The sequence below is a fragment of the Oncorhynchus kisutch genome, linkage group LG27 (genome assembly GCF_002021735.2).
Source record: "Oncorhynchus kisutch isolate 150728-3 linkage group LG27, Okis_V2, whole genome shotgun sequence".
NCBI lineage: Eukaryota > Metazoa > Chordata > Actinopteri > Salmoniformes > Salmonidae > Oncorhynchus > Oncorhynchus kisutch.
Window position 1 is genome coordinate 30091579 of NC_034200.2, and position 22589 is coordinate 30114167.

The following is a 22589-nucleotide window of genomic DNA, read 5'->3' on the forward strand; positions in this document are numbered from 1 at the left end:
GTTTGTGCTGTCTTGTCAACTCCAATGTTCATTGTGAGTTTACCATAGGGGTGGGCCAGACGGCACAAACAGATCTGGGATCAAGCTAACATGATTAGACCTGCTAGTCTCTTACTGGCCATTGTTTTCATGTTGGGAAATGTGGGTAAATAATACCATGATTATTCATTCTGGTAACTCATTAAAGTGTAGCTAGTTTGATTCTGTCACATGTTCGACATGGCAAAAAAGCTACACAATCACAATGGCAACATCAGTCTTCTAACCGTGCAACATGGAACTTTTCACTCCTGCAATTTTAGGGGCCCCTCATAGTGTCAGCAGAGTGCCCAACTCCAAGCATAACACATGCTGAATCTGGGAATCTGGGCAAGAGAAGACTGTCCAAATGTTTCATTATTTTTAAAAGTCTGTATGGATTATCATAACCTAACAAGGTGACAGAGGTTATGAATGGTTAAAATGAGACAGAATTTGCGCATGGCATAACTGACTATTGGACGGGGGAACCAGTGGTGCAGGGATGCTGCTAGACTTTTGTTTAATCTTTTTCTATTGAAATATATTGAAGAGAATGATAATGGAAAGATTTTTAAATGAAAAGAGCAGTTTCCTCTTTGGGACTGTGATTGACTGCATGATTGTGTATCATGGGAAACATAAATTCTTTATTAGAATAGAATAATTATATATTCAGTCAGTAGGCCTCTGAAAAAGATTTTCCAATAATTCTTGAAATCACATTATCACGCATACATTGCAGGGCAAAACCAATAGCATAGACTGTTCTATGATGAATTAACAAATCTGAATACAGACAGAATTTCCTTCCTAGACAGCATGATTCATAACAGGGATTCCCTAATTCCCACACAGTCATATTTACAATATTTGTGATTCTGTTGGTTTAAACTTTTGCCCTCACTTTTTCCGTGACTCACACAGCTCTATCCTAGTGAAAGGGATGTACGGGTTGTCAGGTTATGGGTTATGGTTGTCGAAGCGATGAGGATTACATCATGACTAAGACGAGACGTAATCCTCAGGCCCAGAAATGAATTGAAATAAAAATGTGTATTTGGCATCAATTTAAACCAAACCCAATACTGCTGCCAAACATGAATAGCTGTGTGAATATAGATCATTCTGACACTAGCGATGGTTTAATGCTGTCTTGGGACTTTCAGACCAGGGCATACTTCTGTATATGCATGGCAGATTGACAGATTTTTTTCATACAGGATGATTGCTTTCCGGCAAGTTGCTGTTATAATATCTGAAACAGATGTGGATAGAGGCGGGTGGAAAGTTACAAACATTCTCATTGGAAGCCAAGCACAACTGTTTATATAATGTTTTATATTACAATTCGATGTTAAATGAGTAAATTACAGTGGCAAGAAAAAGTAGGTGAACCCTTTGGAGTTGTCTGGATTTCTGCATAAATTGGTCAGAAAATTAGTTCTGGTCTTCATCTAAGTCACAACATACAAACATAGTCTGCTTAAACCAATATCACATGCGTTATTGTATTTTTCTTGTCTATTTTGAATACATAATTTAAACATTCACAGTGTAGGTTGGAAAAAGTATGTGATCCCCTAGGCTAATGACTTCTCCAAAATCTAATTGGAGTCAGGAGTCAGGTAACCTGGAGTACAGTCATTGAGACCAGATTGGAGATGTTGGTTAGAGCTGCCCTGCCCTATAAAAAACATTCATACATTTTTTGTTTGCTATTGACAAGAAGCATTGCCTGATGTGAACCATGCCTTCGAACAAAAGAGATCTCAGAAGACCCAAGATGAAGAATTGTTGACTTGCATAAAGCTGGAAAGGGTTACAAAAGTATCTCTAAAAGCCTTGATGTTCATCAGTCCATGGCAAGACAAATTGTCTATAAATGGAGAAAGTTCAGCACTGTTGCTACTCACTAGGAGTGGCCGTCCTGCAAAGATGACTGCAAGAGCACAGCGCAGAATGCGCAATGAGGTTAAGAAGAATCCTAGAGTGTCAGCTAAAGATTTACAGAAATATCTGGAACATGCTAACATCTCTGTTGACAAAACACTAACAAGAATGGTGTTCATGGGAGGACACCACGAAAGAAGCCACTGCTGTCCAAAAAAAACTTTGCTGCACATCTGAAGTTTGCAAAAGAGCACCTGGATGTTCCACAGCGCTACTGGCAAAATATTCTGTGGACAGATTAAATTAAAGTTGACTTGTTTGGAAGGAACACAACACTATGTGTGGAGGAAAAAGGCACAGCACACCAACATCAAAATCTCATCCCAACTGTAAAATATGGTGGAGGGAGCATGGTTTGGAGCTTCTTTGCTGCCTCAGAGCCTGGACAGCTTGCTCTCATCGACGGAAAAATGAATTCCCAAGTTTATCAATACATTTTGCAGGAGAATATAAGGATAAGGCTATCTGTCCGCCAATTGAAGCTCAACAGAAGTTGGGTAATGAAACAGGACAGCGACCCAAAACACAGAAGTAAATTAACAACAGAATAGCTTCAACAGAAGAAAATAAACCTTCTGGTGTGGCCCAGTCAGAGTCCTGACCTCAACCTGATTGAGATGCTGTGGCATGACCTCAAGAGAGCGGTTCACACCAGACATCCCAAGAATATTGCTGAACTGTAACAGTTTTGTAAAGTGGAATGGTCCAAAATTCATCCTCATCGTTGTGCAGGTCTGATCCGCAACTACAGGAAACGTTTGGTTGAGGTTATATTTGCCAAAGGATGGTCAACCAGTTATTAAATACAAGGGTTCACATACTTTTCCCACTCTGTACTGTGAATGTTTACACTGTGTGTTCAATAAAGACATGAAAACGTATAATTGTTTGTGTTATTAGTTTAAGCAGACTGTGTTTGTCTATTGTTGTGACTTAGATGAAGATCAGATCACATTCTATGAACAATTTATGCAGAAGTCCATGCAATTCCAAAGGGTTCATATACTTTCTCTTGCCACTGTATTTCTTCATCATATTATTTTAGTGGGAACACGTTCTGATTTTCTAAGGGATTGACATTAAAGTCGGAAAGGCATTTGACCATTGGGCAAGTCAGGAGAATTGTTTTGTTACCCAAAGATTATGATCACTTGCCCAAAAATTGTCATTTGCTTTTTACCTTCAGAAGTGCCATATTCACCTACACATATAGGAATAATCAGAAAGATCAGTACTGGAATTCTTTATTTCGGTTGTTATCAGTAAAACAAATCTCAGAGCTGGCTCAACTTGCCCGACTGCCATAAATACCATAAATTGTTTGTCTTTCACTTAAACAAAAGGGAGGAACCAGAAAGATCTGTTTAGTCCCCTGGAATTATTTGCAGTTTGGTTGTTTAAAGCACATGTGGCCCAATGGAGCAACCTCAGAGCATGCTCAACTTGTGCAACTGCTCAGTTCACTTTCCCCAGGCAATAAGGAAACCCTTAATGTCAATCCCTACTTCTATATAATAAAGAGCTCATTGTCCTTATAACAACCCTCAATGTCATGTTGCTTACATTATAGTAACTGAGTATTTGTTTTAGGTTGTCACTCAGTCCTTTGCACTTCCTGAAAGGAGTGGCATCGATTAGATGTAAAGAGGAAGAGACTAAATGTATACTGTTTCATCTTGTTGTGTATCTTTGTCCCTTTCATCCATTGTTTATGCCTGTAACTCAAACTTATCAGGGTCACACACAGAGAATCCAGTTGTCTTGTGGTCAATATATTTTTTTTAACTGATTGTTCCGTCTTTGATGATACTAACCAGTTCTTATCATACTTTTCTCTGTCTGAACGAATTGTGTGTCAGGGTCAGTTTTAGTCTACCTGAACGAGGACTTCAGATTGTCTTGAAAGTATACATGATTCTGATACACTGATGTCATACAGTAACACATGTTTTATTCTGTCACTTCCTGGTTGATGAGTGATTTTCAGGATACACACTGTAACATCACATTCACAACCTTAACGTATCTTTTTGTTGATGTTTTGTACTGACCAGAGTAGCCTGGTTACCTTAAACTGTCACCATCATGTCCCCATCCTGTCACCTACTCCATACAGGTGTCTACTGTCTGAAGTATAGGTGCCACCCTTGCTGTCATTGAAATCCTGCACACTCATTGTATGAACTGCTGATGATCTGCTGATAGGGCAGCAAGGCAGAGTCACATATCTCAGTGGGAATCTTTGTTTCTACCCATATCTCTCACCCTCTCTCTTTCTCTCAATTCAATTACATTTAAGGGCTTTATTGGCAAGGGAAACATATGTTAACATTGCCAAAGCAAGTGAAGTAAATAATCAAAAAAGTGAAATAAAAAATAAAAAATAACAGTAAACATTACACTCACAAAGTTCCGAAATAATAAAATAATTTCAAATGTCATATGTGCAAATAGTTAAAGTACAAAAGGGAAAATAAATAAACATACATATGGGTTGTATTTACAATGGAGTTTGTTCTTCACTGGTTGTACTTTTCTTGTAGCAACAGGTCATAAATCTTGCTGCTGTGATGACACACTGGTATTTCACCCGGTAGATATGGGAGTTTATAAAAATTGGGTTTGTTTTCGAATTCTTTGTGCATCTGTGTAATCTGAGGGAAATATGTGTCTCTAATATTGTCATACATTTTTCTGTTGGTTAAAATTTTTGCCCTCACATTTTCTGTGACTCACACAGCTCTATCCTAGTGAAAGGGATGGTCGTCGAATCGATGACGATTACATCATGACTAAGACGAGATGTAATCCTCAGGCACAGAAATGAATTGAAATAAATATATATATTTGGCATCAATTCAAACAAACCCAATACTGCTGTCAAACATGAATCGCTGTGTGAATATTGATCATTCTGACACTAGCGATGGTTTCATGCTGTCTTGGGACTTTCAGACCTGGGCGTACACACACACACACACACACTCATTGTATGAACTGCTGATAGGGCAGCAAGGCAGAGTCACTTATCTCAGTGGGAATCTTTCTTTCTACCCATATCTCTCACTCATAAATCTTGCTGCTGCGATGACACATTGTGGTATTTCACCCAGTAGATATGGGAGTTTATCAAAATTAGGTTTGTTTTCAAATTCTTTGTGGATCTGTGTAGTCTGAGGGAAATATGCGTCTCTATGGTCATACATTTGGCAGGAGGTTAGGAAGTGCAGCTCAGATTCCACCTCATTTTGTTGGCAGTGTGCACATAGCTTGTCTTCTCTTGAGAGCCAGGTCTGCCTACGGTGGCCTTTCTCAATCGCAAGGCTATGCCCACTAACTCTCTACATAGTCAAAACTTTCCTTAGGTTTGTGTCAGTCACAGGGGTCAGGTATTCTGCCACTGTGTACTCTCGGTTTAGTGCCAAATAACATTCCAGTTCTGTTTTTTGTTAATTCTTTCCAATGTGTCAAGTAATTATCTTTTCGTTTTGTCATGATTTGGTAGGGTCTAATTGTGTTGCTGTCCTGGGGATCTGTGGGGTCTGTTTGTGTTTGTGAACAGAGCCCCATGAACAGCTTGCTTAGGGGACTCTTTTCCACCTCTGTAGGTGATGGCTTTGTTATGGAAAGTTTGGGAATCGCTTCCTTTTAGGTGGTTGTAGAATTTAACGTCTCTTTTCTGGATTTTGATCATTAGCGGGTATTGGCCTAATTCTGCTCTGCCTGCATTATTTGGTGTTTTACATTGTACACGGAGGATATTTTTGCAGAATTCTGCATGCAGTCTCAATTTGGTGTTTGTCCCATCTCTTTCGCTCTCTCTACCATTCTCTCTCTCCCTTTCTCTACTTATTTCAAACACAGCTGTGACTTGTACATTAAGTAAACACAGATCACAGCTGTCTTTCCTATTTACAGCATGTCAAGACAGACCACCTCTGTTGATGTTTTTGTGTCATTGCCTAACTGCTTTCTGTGCCACTACCTAATTGCCTCCCTCTACTTCCTTCCACTGCCATATAAGGCAGCTGACCTGTTTGCATCCGGACCCTGGGAAAGCACTACGTAGATGCTATAAGAATACTTCACAAACCATTTACATAGACCACAGGTCTCCTGTAAGAAACCCACAGGTGTGCCACCCAAAAGAGCTGTAGATTCCTTACAAAAGTAAGCTTATGTAAACAATCATCAAAGGTCACACACTTAATACAGAAATATCATACGGTATGACACAGTAGTATCCTAATAACATCAGACCTTTTGACAACTTGTGACTCCAGGAATTACAAATGAGGAAAGGAAACGTTCAAGTTCATTGAATGAGAAAAGAGAGATTATATGATATGTACAATACAACCACACACATGGATACAAAGCATTTACAAATCAGAGGATAACACAAGTTTGGAAAAGTTTTTCCATTGTGGTCCTCATTAACAAAATATATAATCCATCAATGAACAACAAATTAAATATGAAAAACGAATGGAGTTGATGCAGTTTGGAAAAGTCAGTATGGCTTGAGCGGAGGGTGCATCGCTGGTACATTACAGCCAGGGAGAAAGTAAGCCTGTCAGACAAGCCAGTAGTTTTTCATCAAGGCCCATCTCTTGGTCTGACGTACCCAGCTACTCCATAGTAGCCGCTCATCCGTGGGTAGCTAGCTAATCCTCTATTGTCGACAGTGTAACACACTACTGAGTGATGCATCAGCTGCAGTAAAGCACCAGATATTCAACCACACATCAGCAGTGGTGAGGAACAGTCCCTCTGCCTCTCTGATATCTCAGACACATCAGTCTCCACCTTCCAAACAGCAGGTGAAAATAAAAAGCCTGAGCTGCTGCTGTCTTATTTAAATGAAAACATTAGCCATCCAGCTAGCTAGCTAGCCAAGGAAAAACAAACAGATTTAACATCAAGGTCTTGTAACTTTGACATTGAAGACCACCATATTTATGTGATCAAAACAGAGTTATCAACAAACAAATTGATTAAAACAATGAACAAAAAAACACTTCAAAATTGTGAAATATTTACAAAATGTACAGTAGCTCTCTACCTAGGCGAACTCACGGCTCCATGGCAACCACGGAACCATTGCTCACTGTGTTATCAAACGATATAATTGTGTAATGTTAAATCACTATCATTAACCAGCTAGATAATCAGGTATATGCAAAGTGAAAAGTCATTTAAACACATTAAACACTCCTCTAATGTGTGTCCATGTTAAGGAGAGGTGATTGGTCAGGGAGTGAATGCATCCTTATGGAAAGTTCCAGTAATTGGTCAGGTTTGTGAATGTGTGCCATCGCCATGGAAACTCAATGTGGTTCCTGATTCACAGACATATATGGTATATGGGATGGGTGGTCTAACTGGTCTTCATCTGGGTTAGACATGATTCACCTACCACCCCCACATTCAACACCCCCTCACTGCTTACGCAAATCCTCCAACCTTTTTTAGGTCAAACTATTATCTCAGCCTGAGGACCAACTGTATCTAGTTACCCCCATACAAACCGCAGTGTAAGGGTGGATGGTAGGCCCCTTAGTTGCCCTGGATAGTTTCGAGCTGTCTGTTTACTGTTGGTGAACAAAGAGAGGCAGGAAGCAGAATATCCAGTGAAAGGTTTTTATTTAAAGGTTATTGGAGCAGATGCAGGTATTTACAAAATATACAAATCATCCAACAAGATGCTGGACCAGGCTCAAAGTAAATGATAAACTGATTAAAACTTCTTAGGGATAGGAGTCCCGTTAGCGGGACAACTTCCGGTGAAACTGGAGGGCGCGCAATTCAAATAAATAATCAATACATAAATATTATAAATAAATATGATGGATTTTAAACATTTATGTACCTATCAATGTCTTATATCGGCTGAAAGCTTAAATTCTTGGTAATCTAACTGCACTGTTTTGATTTACAGTAGCTATTACAGCTAAAAACATGCCATGCAATTGTTTGAGGACGGCGCCCCACATCAAAATATTTTTCCACCGGCACAGGTTTCATACTTTCACAAATAAAAATTTAATATTCACTTATTTTTTGAAAATCTTCCTCTGATTTGTCATCCAAAGGGTCACAGCTATAACATGTAGTGTCATTTTGTTAGATGAAATCCTTCTTTATATCCCAAAAAGTCAGTTTAGTTGGCGCCATCGATTTGAGTAATCCACTCGGTCAACATGCAGAGAAAGAAATCTGAAAATCTACCCCTAAACTTTGTTTCGAAATACGTTTCTATTTACCCCTCAGATACCCTAATATGTGATCAAACTATAATATTTATTTCGGAAAGAAGTGTGTTCAATAGGAAGCAGGTGCGTAATGTCTTCATGGTGCACGCAAACACGAATTTCTAAGAATGTGTCCCTCTACTAAAACTGATATTTCTTATTCGTTTTTGAAGTTACAAGCATCAAACCTTGAACATAGACTGCTGACACCCTGTGGAAGCCATAGGAATTGCATCCAGGAAGCTAATGTTCAATATGACCTTTCTCTTGCAATTCTAAGAGGATGGTCTCTCAAAAGAAATTCTGGTTGGTTTTTCTTTGGATTTTCTCCTTCCATGTCTATTGTGTTATATTCTCCTAAATGATTTTACATTTCTACAAACTTCAAAGTGTTTTCTTTCCAATGGTACCAATTATATGCATATCCTGGATTCAGGGCCTGAGCTACAGGCAGTTTACTTTGGGAACATCATTCAGACAGGAAGTGGAGAAAAAAGGGGCCTAGCCCTAAGAATTAAAAAGACTGAAGAACAGTCTGACTAGCCCCTAGAGCTCAGAACAACCCTAACTAACCCCTGCAGAGACAGACTGCCATCTTAATCTTAATCATAAAGCGCTACAACTGAGCATTTCATACCTTTGCAGAGACCAGGTGGACGGAAACAAAAAACACTTATATTAATAGAAAACACTTTGTCAAACTAAGCCAATAAATAATTAACAAAGTAAACAACTCTACAATAACTGTTTAGATACTATAACCTGTATGATACAAACATATGTAGAATACTTATAAAGAGCTGGACTAGAGCAGAAACTCTTTCCCTCCAATTAGTAATGGAGTGTGTTTTCTCTTTCCCTCCAATTAGTAATGGAGTGTGTTTTCTCTTTCCCTCCAATTAGTAATGGAGTGTGTTTTCTCTTTCCCTCCAATTAGTAATGGAGTGTGTTTCCTCTTTCCCTCCAATTAGTAATGGAGTGTGCTTTCTCTTTCCCTCCAATTAGTAATGGAGTGTGTTTTCTCTTTCCCTCCAATTAGTAATAGAGTGTGCTTTCTCTTTCCCTCCAATTAGTAATGGAGTGTGCGTTCTCTTTCCCTCCAATTAGTAATGGAGTGTGTTTTCTTAATGAGCAAACCATGTGCACATGTCACATGTCACCTGTGTGCTTGTTGGCCACGCCCATCCACATGCTACAAGACAGATCTCACACAGAAACATAGATCTCACACAGAAACATTTGTAAGTACCGCTTTAGACTAGCAACATAACTAATGCACTTTATCTGATTAGTCCCATTTCACAGTGTACATGGGGATTTAATTGCTTGGTCACCTCACCAAATATTACTTTTGGTTGAGTGTGTCACCTGTGTTTGATCTGTGCTAAGTAATTTGTAAACATTTAATATGAATTACAGAAGACAAGTGAGGAAGCACCAAGTTAGCTTTCTTACACCCAGCTTGTGCCTCCTGTAACCCATATTCTCTGCACTACATTGGCCCTGGCCCAGCCTATTTGCCAGGCTCCTAATTTCGGCAGTACACCAGCACCATCCCCAGTCTCTTTCTCTGGTCCAAACCCCATCACTATCCTTGCTCCCCTTAATGTGGCCCCCATTACATTGGCTCCGCTGCCTCCTCACAACCCTTAACCTGGCCCCAACTATTTGCAATGCGCTGACTTAGAGAACTGGTCTACTGCACACGGCACCTGGCATTCTACAATGACGCTTTGTAATGAATTATTCTTCCTCTCCCCTTATCCAATCATTATCTGAACCATTTCAATTGCTCACATTTTTTTTCTTCTTTCAGATGAATGACTTCACTGTCAACATCCTTGTTCCACTTTCTTTAAATGCAAGAGGGTTTGGAGCCTGACAGATTTGAACACATCAACCCAGAAACCCTGCTCTCTGTCATTGGTAATCCAACTTGACTGCAGATATTCTGAATGTAAGTAAGTAAAGAGAGAAAAAATAGTAGATATGTACAGAATGCCAAAAATAAAACTGGCCAATTTGCCCTAAGTTTAAAATCGTTTTGGTTGATGTAAATAGTATAGGATACAATCTCAGTGAAAGTGTTCATTAGATTATTACATAATGCATGTGTATGTCAACTGAAGAAAAATATAAACGCAACATATAAAGTGTTGGTTTCATGAGCTGAAATAAAAGATCCTAGAAATGTTCCAAACGCATACAAAACTTATTTCTCTCATTTTGGGCACAAATTTGTTTATATCCCTGTTAGTGAGCATTTCTGCTTTGCCAAAATAATCCACCCACCTGACAGGTGTAGCATATCAAGAAGCTGATTAAACAGCATGATCATTAGACAGGTGCACCTTGTGCTGGGGACAATAAAAGGTCACTCTAAAATATGCAGTTTTGTCACACAGCACAATGCCACAGATGTCTCAAGTTTTGAGGGAGTGTGCAGTTGGCATGGTAACTGCAGGAATGTCCACCAGAACTGTTTCCATAGAATTCTATGTTAATTTCTAACATAAACTGCCTCCAACCTCGTTTGAAAGAATTTGGCAGTAGGTCCAACTGGCCGAGGACTGCCACATCTGTTTTTTTCTCTCCATTTTATCAATGGCAATTTGAATACACAGAGATGCCGTGACGAGATCCTGAGGCCCATTGTTGTGCCATTCATCTGCCGCCAACACCTCATGTTTCATCATGATAATGCACGGCCCCATGTCGCAAGGATCTGTACATAATTCCTGAAAGCTGAAAAAGTCCCAGTTCTTCCATTGCCTGCATACTCACCAGACATGTCACCCATTGAGCATGTTTGGGATGCCCTGGATCGACGTGTACAACAGTGTGTTCCACTTCCAGCCAATATCCTGCAACTTTGTACAGCCATTGAAGAGGAGTGGGACAACATTCCACAGGCCACAATCAACAGAAACTCTATGTGAAGGAGATGTGTTGCGCTGCATGAGGCAAATCGTGGTCACACCAGATACTGACTGGTTTTCTGATTCACGCCCCAATTTTTTTTTCAAGGTATCTGTGACCAACAGATGCATTTCTCTATTCCCAGTCATGTGAAATTCATAGATTAGGGCCTAAAGAATGTACACTGCTCAAAAAAATTAAGGGAACACTAAAATAACACATCCTAGATCTGAATGAATGAAATATTCTTATTAAATACTTTTTTCTTTACATAGTTGAATGTGTTGACAACAAAATCACAACAAAATTATCAATGGAAATCAAATTTATCAACCCATAGAGGTCTGGATTTGGAGTCACACTCAAAATTAAAGTGGAAAACCACACTATCCTGATCCAGATCCAACTTTGATGTAATGTCCTTAAAACAAGTCAAAATGAGGCTCAGTAGTGTGTGTGGCCTCCACGTGCCTGTATGACCTCCCTACAATGCCTGGGCATGCTCCTGATGAGGTGGCGGATGGTTTCCTGAGGGATCTCCTCCCAGACCTGGACTAAAGCATCCGCCAACTCCTGGACAGTCTGTGGTGCAACGTGGCATTGGTGGATGGAGCGAGACATGATGTCCCAGATGTGCTCAATTGGATTCAGGTCTGGGGAATGGGCAGGCCAGTCCATAGCATCAATGCCTTCCTCTTGCAGGAACTGCTGACACACTCCAGCCACATGAGGTCTAGCATTGTCTTGCATTAGGAGGAACCCAGGGCCAACCGCACCAGTATATGGTCTCACAAGGGGTCTGATGATCTCATCTCGGTACCTAATGGCAGTCAGGCTACCTCTGGCGAGCACATGGAGGTCTGTGCGGCCCCCCAAAGAAATTCCACCCCACCCCATGACTGACCCACCGCCAAACCGGTCATGCTGGAGGATGTTGCAGGCAGAAGAACATTCTCCACGGCGTCTCCAGACTCTGTCACGTCTGCCACGTGCTCAGTGTGAACCTGCTTTCATCTGTGAAGAGCACAGGGCGCCAGTGGCGAATTTGCCAATCTTATTTAAAACCAAATACTTTTATACTTTTCCTCAAGTAGTATTTTATTACGTGACTTACCTTAATAGAAAATTACTCAAGTAAAAGTATCTTTACTTTTAGTACTTTTAGGACAATTTAGTACTTTTTCCACCACTGAGTGTAATTCACATTGTTGAATTGTATGGTGCCGCTCCTAGTTTGGGAGATCTAAGCTGCATAGCCATTATGGCCTTCGTGTGAGTCTGTGACTCATGACATATCGTGCAGCAGGTTTGATCCCCTATTCCCTCTTCTTGTAACAACATGACTTTTTTGCTACCCCTCCTTTCATCCTTTAATTCCTTTTAATTCCTCTGTCATTCCCTATTCTTATGTTAGTCACGGCGCATGTTTTATTTGACTCTTATCTATCCTGTTGTTTAGTCACTTTACCCTGCCTTTATGTACACATTTACCTCAAACACCTCGTACCCCTGCATATTGATCTGGTACTGGTACTCCTTGTATATAGCTTCATTCTTGTGTATTTTATTCTGCTGTGTTCCAAGTTCTTTTTTTACGCTGCATTGTTGGGAAGGGAAAGCATTTCATGGTAAAGTCTACACCCGTTGTATTCATCATATGTGACAAATACAATTTAATTTAATTTGACTGTTGCTGGACAGTCAATTTCCCATTCCACTAATCCCCCTCCTTAGCCAAGTCAGTCAGCCCTGACTATCCCTTCACACGCGAGTCTTTGGCCGTGTTCGAGAGCACCAAAACCGTGATATTTCATGGGTAACTGATCTACATATTATATTGAGTAGTTATTTTTGATGTAAGATGATTTGTAGATCCGTCAGTCTTGCCTCGCCTTTAAAGTCTGCTGCAATGTTGAACCCGCCCTTCGTGAGTGTGTGTGTGTGTGTGTGTGTGTGTGCGCAGGCATGCCTCTGTAAGGATGTTTTTCTGATTAAGAAGATTATTTCCTTTTCTTAGTCAGATCCTTTCCAGTTGAGAAGTTCTTAAGAAGAGACAGGAGTGTCTTTTGACTGCACACGTCTGTGCCACGGTAGGTCATGTTGTCATCCCACTGGGCACAGACGTCAGTTTTGACTGCACACGTCTGTTCCACGATAGGTCATGTTGTCATGTTGTCATCCCACTGGGCACAGACGTCAGTTTTGACTGCACCCGTCTGTGCCACGGTAGGTCATGTTGTCATGTTGTCATCCCACTGGGCACAGACGTCAGTTCAACATCTAGTTTTGATTTACATTTGGTTGAGTTGTCAACTAACATGAATTCAATGTGAAATCAGCAAAAAAAAAATGGCACCATGTTCTTGAATTTAGTTTAAAAGTTGGGTGAAAGAAATATGAAATTCCCTTACCTTGAGGACTTTTTTTCAAATCCAATCATTTCCCCACGTTGATTCAACATCACCATATTGATTTTTTTTGTTGAAATGACATGGAAACAATGTTGATTCAACCAGTTTTTGCCCAATGGGATGCGTTCCAGCATACTAAATGAATGTGATGGGTGAGCGAAAAAAAACATTTCCCCTACAACAAAGAGGCATTAGCAACTACTCTAAATGTTTTGTTGTGGTCAAAACCTACTGTCCTTGTTCTAAATGTGCTGTGCCGGTAGGCATACTCAACCATTAGACCTATATTACATGACATTGATAAGGTGGCTCCAACATCTTAGGTAAATTATGAATTTAATTTATGTGACCACATACCTTTTCACAAAAGACCATTACTAAATGCAGACTTTACATATTACTTTACATATTACTACAAGTTTATAATTTTACTTGGCTGGTGGGTTTCCAAACAGTACAGGTCCTCTGTAACTTACCACAGCTTCAGTGAGACCATGTTATTCCGTGGAATTTTATGGTCCTACAATTGAATTAACTATGAAAATTGTTTGGAATTGTTTGGAAAATAGTTTAGTTTAATATCAAAGGTAATTATCTTGCTTTGAATTGGGACCACGACTCTTTACAGGCTACACACTTCCAGCACTGGGTCCTTACCCACTGGTTGAATCAATGTTGTTTCAATGAAATGACGTGGAAATGCCTCTACTAATGCATTCAGAGATGCTTAGTACAACTTTCCCAGAAGGGCTGCCTGTAAGTGGACTGTGAGGCTCGTTGACACGCACGAACACACACCCACACACCCACCCACCCACAAACACACACACACACACACACACACACACACACACACACACACACACACACACACACACACACACACACACACACACACACACACACACACACACACACACACACACACACACACACACATTGAGTTGGGTTTTTCCAGGTCTGTTATTGGAGGCCTCCCATTCATTTCCAAAATGCCTGTATCAGGTGGTTTCGTGCCTGGAAGCACATCTGACATTCCGACACCACATGTTTTCTTTACATCACAGACGAGGGAAAGTCCAAAAAGACTCACATTCTTATCCTTCGCTTTACACTGCTGGTTTAGATTTTATTTTATTAGGATCCCCATTCCATGATGACAGCAAGTCTTCCAGGGGTTCCAACACAACAAAAAAGACATTACAGACAGGTTCTCGTACAGACAGCTCAGTTGTCCATGTACAGTTGAAGTCGGAAGTTTACATACATTTAGGTTGGAAGCATTAAAACTTGTTTTTCAACCACTCCGCAAATTTCTTGTTGACAAACTATCGTTTTGGCAAGTCGGTTAGGACATCTACTTTGTGCATGACACGAGTAATTTTCCCAACAATTATTTACAGACAGATTATTTCACTTATAATTCACTGTATCACAATTCCAGTGGGTCAGAAGTTTACATACACTAAGTTGACTGTGCCTTTTAAACAGCTTGGAAAATTCCAGAAAATTATGTCATGGCTAATAGGATAATTGATAGGCTAATTGACATCATTTGAGTCAATTGGAGGTGTATCTGTGGATGTATTTCAAGGCCTACCTTCAAACTCAGTGCCTCTTTGCTTGACATCATGGGAAAATCTAAATAAATCAGTCAAGACCTCAGAAAAAAATTTGTTGACCTCCACAACTCTGGTTTATCCTTGGGAGTAATTTCCAAATGCCCGAAGGTACCACGTTCATCTGTACAAACAATAGTACGCAAGTATAAACACCATGGGACCACGCAGCCATTATACCGCTCAGGAAGGAGATGCATTCTGTCTCCTAGAGATGAACGTACTTTGGTGCGAAAAGTGCAAATGAATCCCAGAACAACAGCAAAGGACCTTGTGAAGATGCTGGAGGAAACAGGTAAAAAAGTATCTATATCCACAGTAAAACGAGTCCTATATCAACATAACCTGAAAGGCCGCTCAACAAGGAAGAAGCCACTGCTCCAAAACCGCCATGAAAAAGCCAGACTACGGTTTGCAACTGCACAAGGGGACAAAGATCGTACTTTTTGGAGAAATGTCCTCTCGTCTGATGAAACAAAAATAGAACTGTTAGGCCATAATGACCATCGGCTTGCAAGCCTCCCCCTTTTTCCTCCAAACATAACGTTTGGAGGAAAAAGGGGGAGGCTTGCAAGCCGAAGTTCACCATCCCAACCGTGAAGCACGGGGGTGGCAGTATCATGTTGTGGGGGTGCTTTCCTGCAGGAGGGACTGGTGCACTTCACAAAATAGATGGCAACTGAGGTAGAAAAATGATGGATATATTAAAGCAACATCTCAAGACATCAGTCAGGAAGTTAAAGCTTGGTTGCAAATGGGTTTTCCAAATGGACAATGACCCCAAGCATACTTCCAAAGTTGTGGCAAAATGGCTTAAGGACAACAAAGTCAAGGTATTGGAGTGGCCATCACAAAGCCCTGATCTCAATCTCATAGAACATTTGTGGGCAGAACAGACAAAGTGTGTGAGAGTAAGGAGACCTACAAACCTGATTCAGTTACACCAGCTCTGTCAGGAGGAATGGGCCAAAATTCACCCAAATTATTGTGGGAAGCTTGTGGAAGGCTACCCGAAACGTTTGACCCAAGTTAAACAATTTAAAGGAAATGCTACCGAATACTAATTGAGTGTATGTAAACTTCTGGCCCACTGTAAATGTGATGAAAAAACTAAAAGCTGAAATAAATTGTCTACTATTATTCTGACATTTCACATTCTTAAAATAAAGTGGTGATCTTAACTGACCTAATACAGGGCATTTTTACTAGGATTAAATGTCAGGAATTGTGAAAAACTGAGTTTAAATGTATTTGGCTAAGATGTATGTAAACTTCCGACTTCAACTGTAAGTCCAGTGAGAAAGATTATGCTACTTTTAGTCTTGCGTAGCCATACCTCCAAAATCACGATGTTGTCACGTCTAGGAAGCCTGGTTTTCTACTATAGCCAAACTATTCAACCAAAATTATTGAACCCTATTGAATATTGAAAAGAATAGCAGCCAAGAACATTTCGGAGTAATGATCATGACCTTCCACCAACAATTTTTTTATAAACATATTATGTTATTTAATCTTTTTTAACTAGGCAAGTCATTTCTTATTTACAATGACGGCGCTGGGCCAATTGTGCTACGCCCTATGGGATTCCCAATGACGGCCGGTTGTGATACAGCCTGGAATCGAAACAGGGTCTGTAATGATGCCTTTAGCACTGAGATGCAGTGGCTAAGACCGCTGCGCCACTCAGGAACCCATTTGTCCATTTGAAGCTGGAATGCTAATTAAAATGCTAATTGATCATTAGAAAACCCTTTTGCAATTATGTTAGCACAGCTGAAAACTGTTGCACTGATTAAAGAAGCAATACAACTGTCCTTCTTTAGACTAGTTGAGTATCTGGAGAATCATCATTTGTGGGTTTGATTACAGGCTCAAATGGCCAGAAACAAAGGACTTTCTTCTGAAACTCGTCAGTCTATTCGTCTTCGGAGAAATGAAGGCTATTCCATGCGAGAAATATTTTGAAGACTTCGTACAACGCTGTGTACTACTCCCTTCACAGAACAGCGCAAACTGGCTCTAACCAGAATAGAAAGAGGAGTGGGAGGCCCCGGTGCACTACTGAGCAAGAGGACAAGTACATTAGAGTGTCTAGTTTGTGAAAAAGACGCCTCACAAGTCCTCAACTGGCAGCTTCATTAAATAGTACCCGCAAAACACCAGTCTCAACATCAACAGTGAAGAATCGACTCTGGGATGCTGGCCTTCTAGGCAGAGTAGCAAAGAAAAAGCCATATCTCAGACTGGCCAATAAAAGATTAAGATGGGCAAACGAACACAGACAGTGGACAGAGTAACTCTGCCTAGTAGGCCAGCATATGATATCTGAGTGAGAGTGACTAACAAAATCAATGGGGGCCCCCCGGTCTGTATTTCGACCATGATTATTAAAAGTTTAGATAGTCTGGCCATCTTACCGATCCAAAATGTTTTAGCTGACATGGGCTAAATGAGTGGCTGACATAACAAGAGAAAAACTGCTGATGCCCAACCAAGTTTCGAAATTGCACCTTAGGTATTCTACAATTCTTACTCTCAACAGTAATTTGAGAGTTCCTAAAATAAAAATAAGCCAGTTATCCATCCCTGATTTATTGTGTAGAGTTTGTTATCCAATAAGAGTGTTATCTTTGCTCTTAAGGTATGTGTAGAGTTGGTTATCTCCTATAAGAGGGACATCTTTGACTGTATAGAGTTGGTTATCTCCTATAATAGTGACATCTTTGAAGGGGTAGAGTCTTTGCTCCTACAGACTCATCCAGTGGGTTTTGACTAGGTGGTATACAGCTACGACCGGAAGTAACTTTTTTTTTTGTAGGAGAACTAACGTAGCAGGTTAGGAGGACTAACGTAGCAGGTTAGGAGAATTAACGTAGCAGGTTAGGAGAATTAACGTAGCAGGTTAGAATAATTAATGTAGCAGGTTAGGAGAACTTACGTAGCAGGTTAGGAGAACTAACACAGAAGTTTAGGAGAATTAGGTTAAGGTTAGGAAAAGGGTTAGTTCGGATAGCACTAGGGTTAGGGTTAGTGCCATCTGAACCTGCTATGGAAAGTCACTTCCGGTCGTAGTTATACTCCATTGAGTCACAACCCATCCAGCATGGACCTTTTTGTGTACATGGCCTACTACAGGTGTGTCTTGTTGCCCCTGACGATGCACACGTACTGTAGTGCAGCCTTTTTTCCACCTGAGAGTTGACATGTAAAATATGACATCAGTCAGTGTGATGCTAGAGGAAGAAGTCAAGGGAAGAGCTAAATGAAGTCCTTAGTAGAGCTTGATTCAAGATAATTTGCTTTAGCCTGCCTGGAGTGCAATTCGGGCAGGGTTTGCACTCTTGAGACGTTTCTATTGGTTCCATTCCAACAGGCAAGCATAATCAAGCACACATAGAGTAATTGAAATGATTTCAAATAGTATTTTAACCCAGGTCTGGACCTGAGATTCTGATTCAGATTCTGGACCTGAGATGACAACATTCACCTTTTGAATGACATCCGAATCCCAGATGAGATAGAAAGCTGACAGTGTTCTGAGTTATACAGTTATAAGGAGGTTATAACATAGGTTGTTATACAGTACCTGATACCCCCTGATGTAACTCATCAGGAGACTCATCAGTGACTGGAAAAAGCTGTGCGCGCATAAGTGCTCCACATTCTGCCAGGCAATCTGAGATGAAGAGGAAGGGAGACATCATGTTCTGAAACTCACTGAAGCAATGTTCCATCCAACATGGCTGCTGCCAATCCACATCTCATGGTGCATTGCTTTGAATTGGAGTGTCCATTTTGGAGTGTCCATTGAGTGTGAGGTTATTTTCCTGACACCACACTCCGAGGACCCTCACCTCCTCCCTGTAGGCCGTCTCGTCGTTGTTAGTAATCAAGCCTACCACTGTAGTGTCGTCTGCAAACTTGATGATTGAGTTGGAGGTGTGCATGGCCACGCAGTCGTGGGTGAACAGGGAGTACAGGAGAGGGTTCAGAACGCACCCTTGTGGGGCACCAGTGTTGAGGATCAGCGGGGTGATGTTGTTACCTACCCTCACCACCTGGGGGCGGCCCATCAGGAAGTCCAGTACCCAGTTGCACAGGGTGGGGTCAAGACCCAGGGTCTCGAGCTTGATGACGAGTTTGGAGGGTACTATGGTGTTAAATTCTGAGCTGTCCAGATGGGTTAGTCCAGATGGGTTAGGGCAGTGTGCAGTGTGGTTGCGATTGCGTCGTCTGTGGACCTATTGGGGCGGTAAGCAAATTGGAGTGGGTCTAGGGTGTCAGGTAGGGTGGAGGTGATATAGTCCTTGACTAGTCTCTGAAAGCACTTCATGATGACGGAAGTGAGTGCTACGGGGCGGTAGTCGTTTAGCTCAATTACCTTAGCTTTCTTGGGAACAGGAACAATGGTGGCACTCTTGAAGCATGTGGGAACAGCAGACTGGGATAAGGATTGATTGAATATGTCCGTAAACACACCAGCCAGCTGGTCTGCGCATGCTCTGAGGATGCGGCTGGGGATGCCATCTGGGCCTGCAGCCTTGCGAGGGTTAACACGTTTAAATATTTTACTCACGTCGGCTGCAGTGAAGGAGAGTCCGTAGGTTTTGGTAGTGGGCCGTGTCAGTGGCACTGTATTGTCCTCAAAGCGAGCAAAGAAGTTGTTTGTCTGTCTGGGAGCAAGGCATCCTGGTCCGCGACGTAATCTGTGATTGACTGTAGACCCTGCCGCATACCTCTTGTGTCTGAGCCGTTGAATTGCGACTCTACTTTGTCTCTATACTGACGCTTAGCTTGTTTGATTGCCTTGCGGAGGGAATAGCTACACTGTTTGTATTCGGTCATGTTACTGGTCACCTTGCCCTGATTAAAAGCAGTGCTTTGCGCTTTTAGTTTCGCGGGAATGCTGCCATCAATCCACGGTTTCTGGTTTGGGAATGTTTTAATAGTTGCTGTGGGTACAACATCGCCGATGCACTTGCTAATAAACTCGCTCACCGAATCAGCGTATTCGTCAATGTTGTTGTTTGACGCAATGCGGAACATATCCCAATCCACGTGATCGAAGCAATCTTGAAGCGTATCCTCAGGATATGTGGTTTCCAGTTTACATAGAGTCAAATAAAGTTTGTTCAGGGCCATCGATGTGTCTGCTTGGGGGAGGGGGATATAGGCGGTTGTGATTATAATCGGAGATAATTATCTTGGTCGACATTTGATTGTGAGGAATTCTAGGTCAGGTGAACACAAGGACTTGAGTTCCTCTATGTTGTTATGATCACACCACGTCTCGTTAATCATAAGGCATACCCCCCCGCCCCTCTTCTTACCAGAAAGATGCTTGTTTCTGTCAGCGCGATGTGTGAAGAAACGAGGTGGCTATACCGACCATGTTTCAGTGAAGCAAAGAACGTTACAGTCTCTTATGTTTCTCTGGAATGCTACCCTTGCTCGGATTTCATCAACCTTGTTGTCAAGAGACTGGACATTGGCGAGTAGTATGCTCAGGAGCGGTGCGCGATGAGCCCATCTCCGGAGCCTGACCAGAAGACTGCTTCGTCTGCCCCTTTTACTGCGTCGTTGTTTTGGTTTGCCGGCTGGGATCCGATCCGTTGTTCTGGGTGGTGGGCAAAACAGAGGATCCGCTTCGGGAAAGTATTCCTGGTCGTAATGATGGTGAGTTGACGTTGCTCTTATATCCAGTAGTTCCTCCCGACTGTATGTAATGAAACCTAAGATTACCTGGGGTACTAATGTAAGAAATAACACGTAAAAAAAACAAAATACTGCATAGTTTCCTAGGAACGCGAAGCGAGGCGGCCATCTCTGTCGGCGCTTACTATTCTCATTGTAAATCACCTGGACCTCTTCCTTGGGTTTGATGGTCTTCTGGGCCTTCTGATAGTAGAAGTAATCAGTGGCGGCTGCAGCTGCCCAGCCTTGTCTCATAGACTAGAAGTAACATAGTAAATGTAAATCCGGCATACTCAAATTAGTATGATATGTTGCTTTTGGTATGGTTACATAAGACAGAGGGTTACCAAAGGTTGCGAATTCGAATGTCATCATGGACAACTTTAGCATTTTAGATAATTAGGAACTTTTCAACTACTTACTACTTTTTAGCTACTTTGCAACTACCTAGCACGTTAGTAAACCCCAACCCTAACCCTTTTAACTAACTCTTCCCCTAACCTTAACCATTTAACCAAACTCCTAAACTTAGCCCCAACCTTAACCCTAACCCTAAATCCTAGCCTAGCTAACATTAGCAAGATAGCTAATGTTAGCCACCTAGCTAGAATTTGTAAAATATCATAGATTTTTGCACATTTGTAACATGTAATAAGAATTTTAATTTGTAACATGTCAAAATGGGTGATGGACATCCATAAATTAATACATAACACATCATACATCACACATCATATTTTTCTGCCCCTCCCAAAAGATAGAATTTGTAGATAATTGGCCCTCTTTCTGGGACTCACCCACAAACAGGACCAAGCCTGACCTGCTGAGGAGTGACGGACTCCATCCTAGCTGGAGGGGTGCTCTCATCTTATCTACCAACATAGACAGGCTCTAACTCCTCTAGCTCCACAATGAAATAGGGTGCAGGCCAGGCAGCAGGCTGTTAGCCAGCCTGCCAGCATAGTGGAGTCTGCTACTAGCACAGTCAGTGTAGTCAGCTCAGCTATCACCATTGAGACCGTGTCTGTGCCTCGACCTAGGTTGGGCAAAACTAAACATGGCGGTGTTTGCCTTAGCAATCTCACTAGGATAAAGACCACCTCCATTCCTGTCATTATTGAAAGAGATCATGATACCTCACATCTCAAAATAGGGCTACTTAATGTTAGATCCCTTACTTCAAATGCAATTATAGTCAATTAACTAATCACTGATCATAATCTTGATGTGATTGGCCTGACTGAAACATGGCTTAAGCCTGATGAATTTACTGTGTTAAATGAGGCCTCACCTCCTGGCTACACTAGTGACCATATCCCCCATGCATCCCGCAAAGGCGGAGGCGTTGCTAACATTTACGATAGCAAATTTCAATTTACAAAACAAAAAAAAATGCCGTTTTCGTCTTTTGAGCTTCTAGTCATGAAATCTATGCAGCCTACTCAATCACTTTTTATAGCTACTGTTTACATGCCTCCTGGGCCATATACAGCGTTCCTCACTGAGTTCCCTGAATTCCTATCGGACCTTGTAGTCATGGCAGATAATATTCTAATCTTTGGTGACTTTAATATTCACATGGAAAAGTCCACAGACCCACTCCAAAAGGCTTTCGGAGCCATCATCGACTCAGTGGGTTTTGTCCAACATGTCTCTGGACCCACTCACTGTCACAGTCATACGCTGGACCTAGTTTTGTCCCATGGAATAAATGTTGT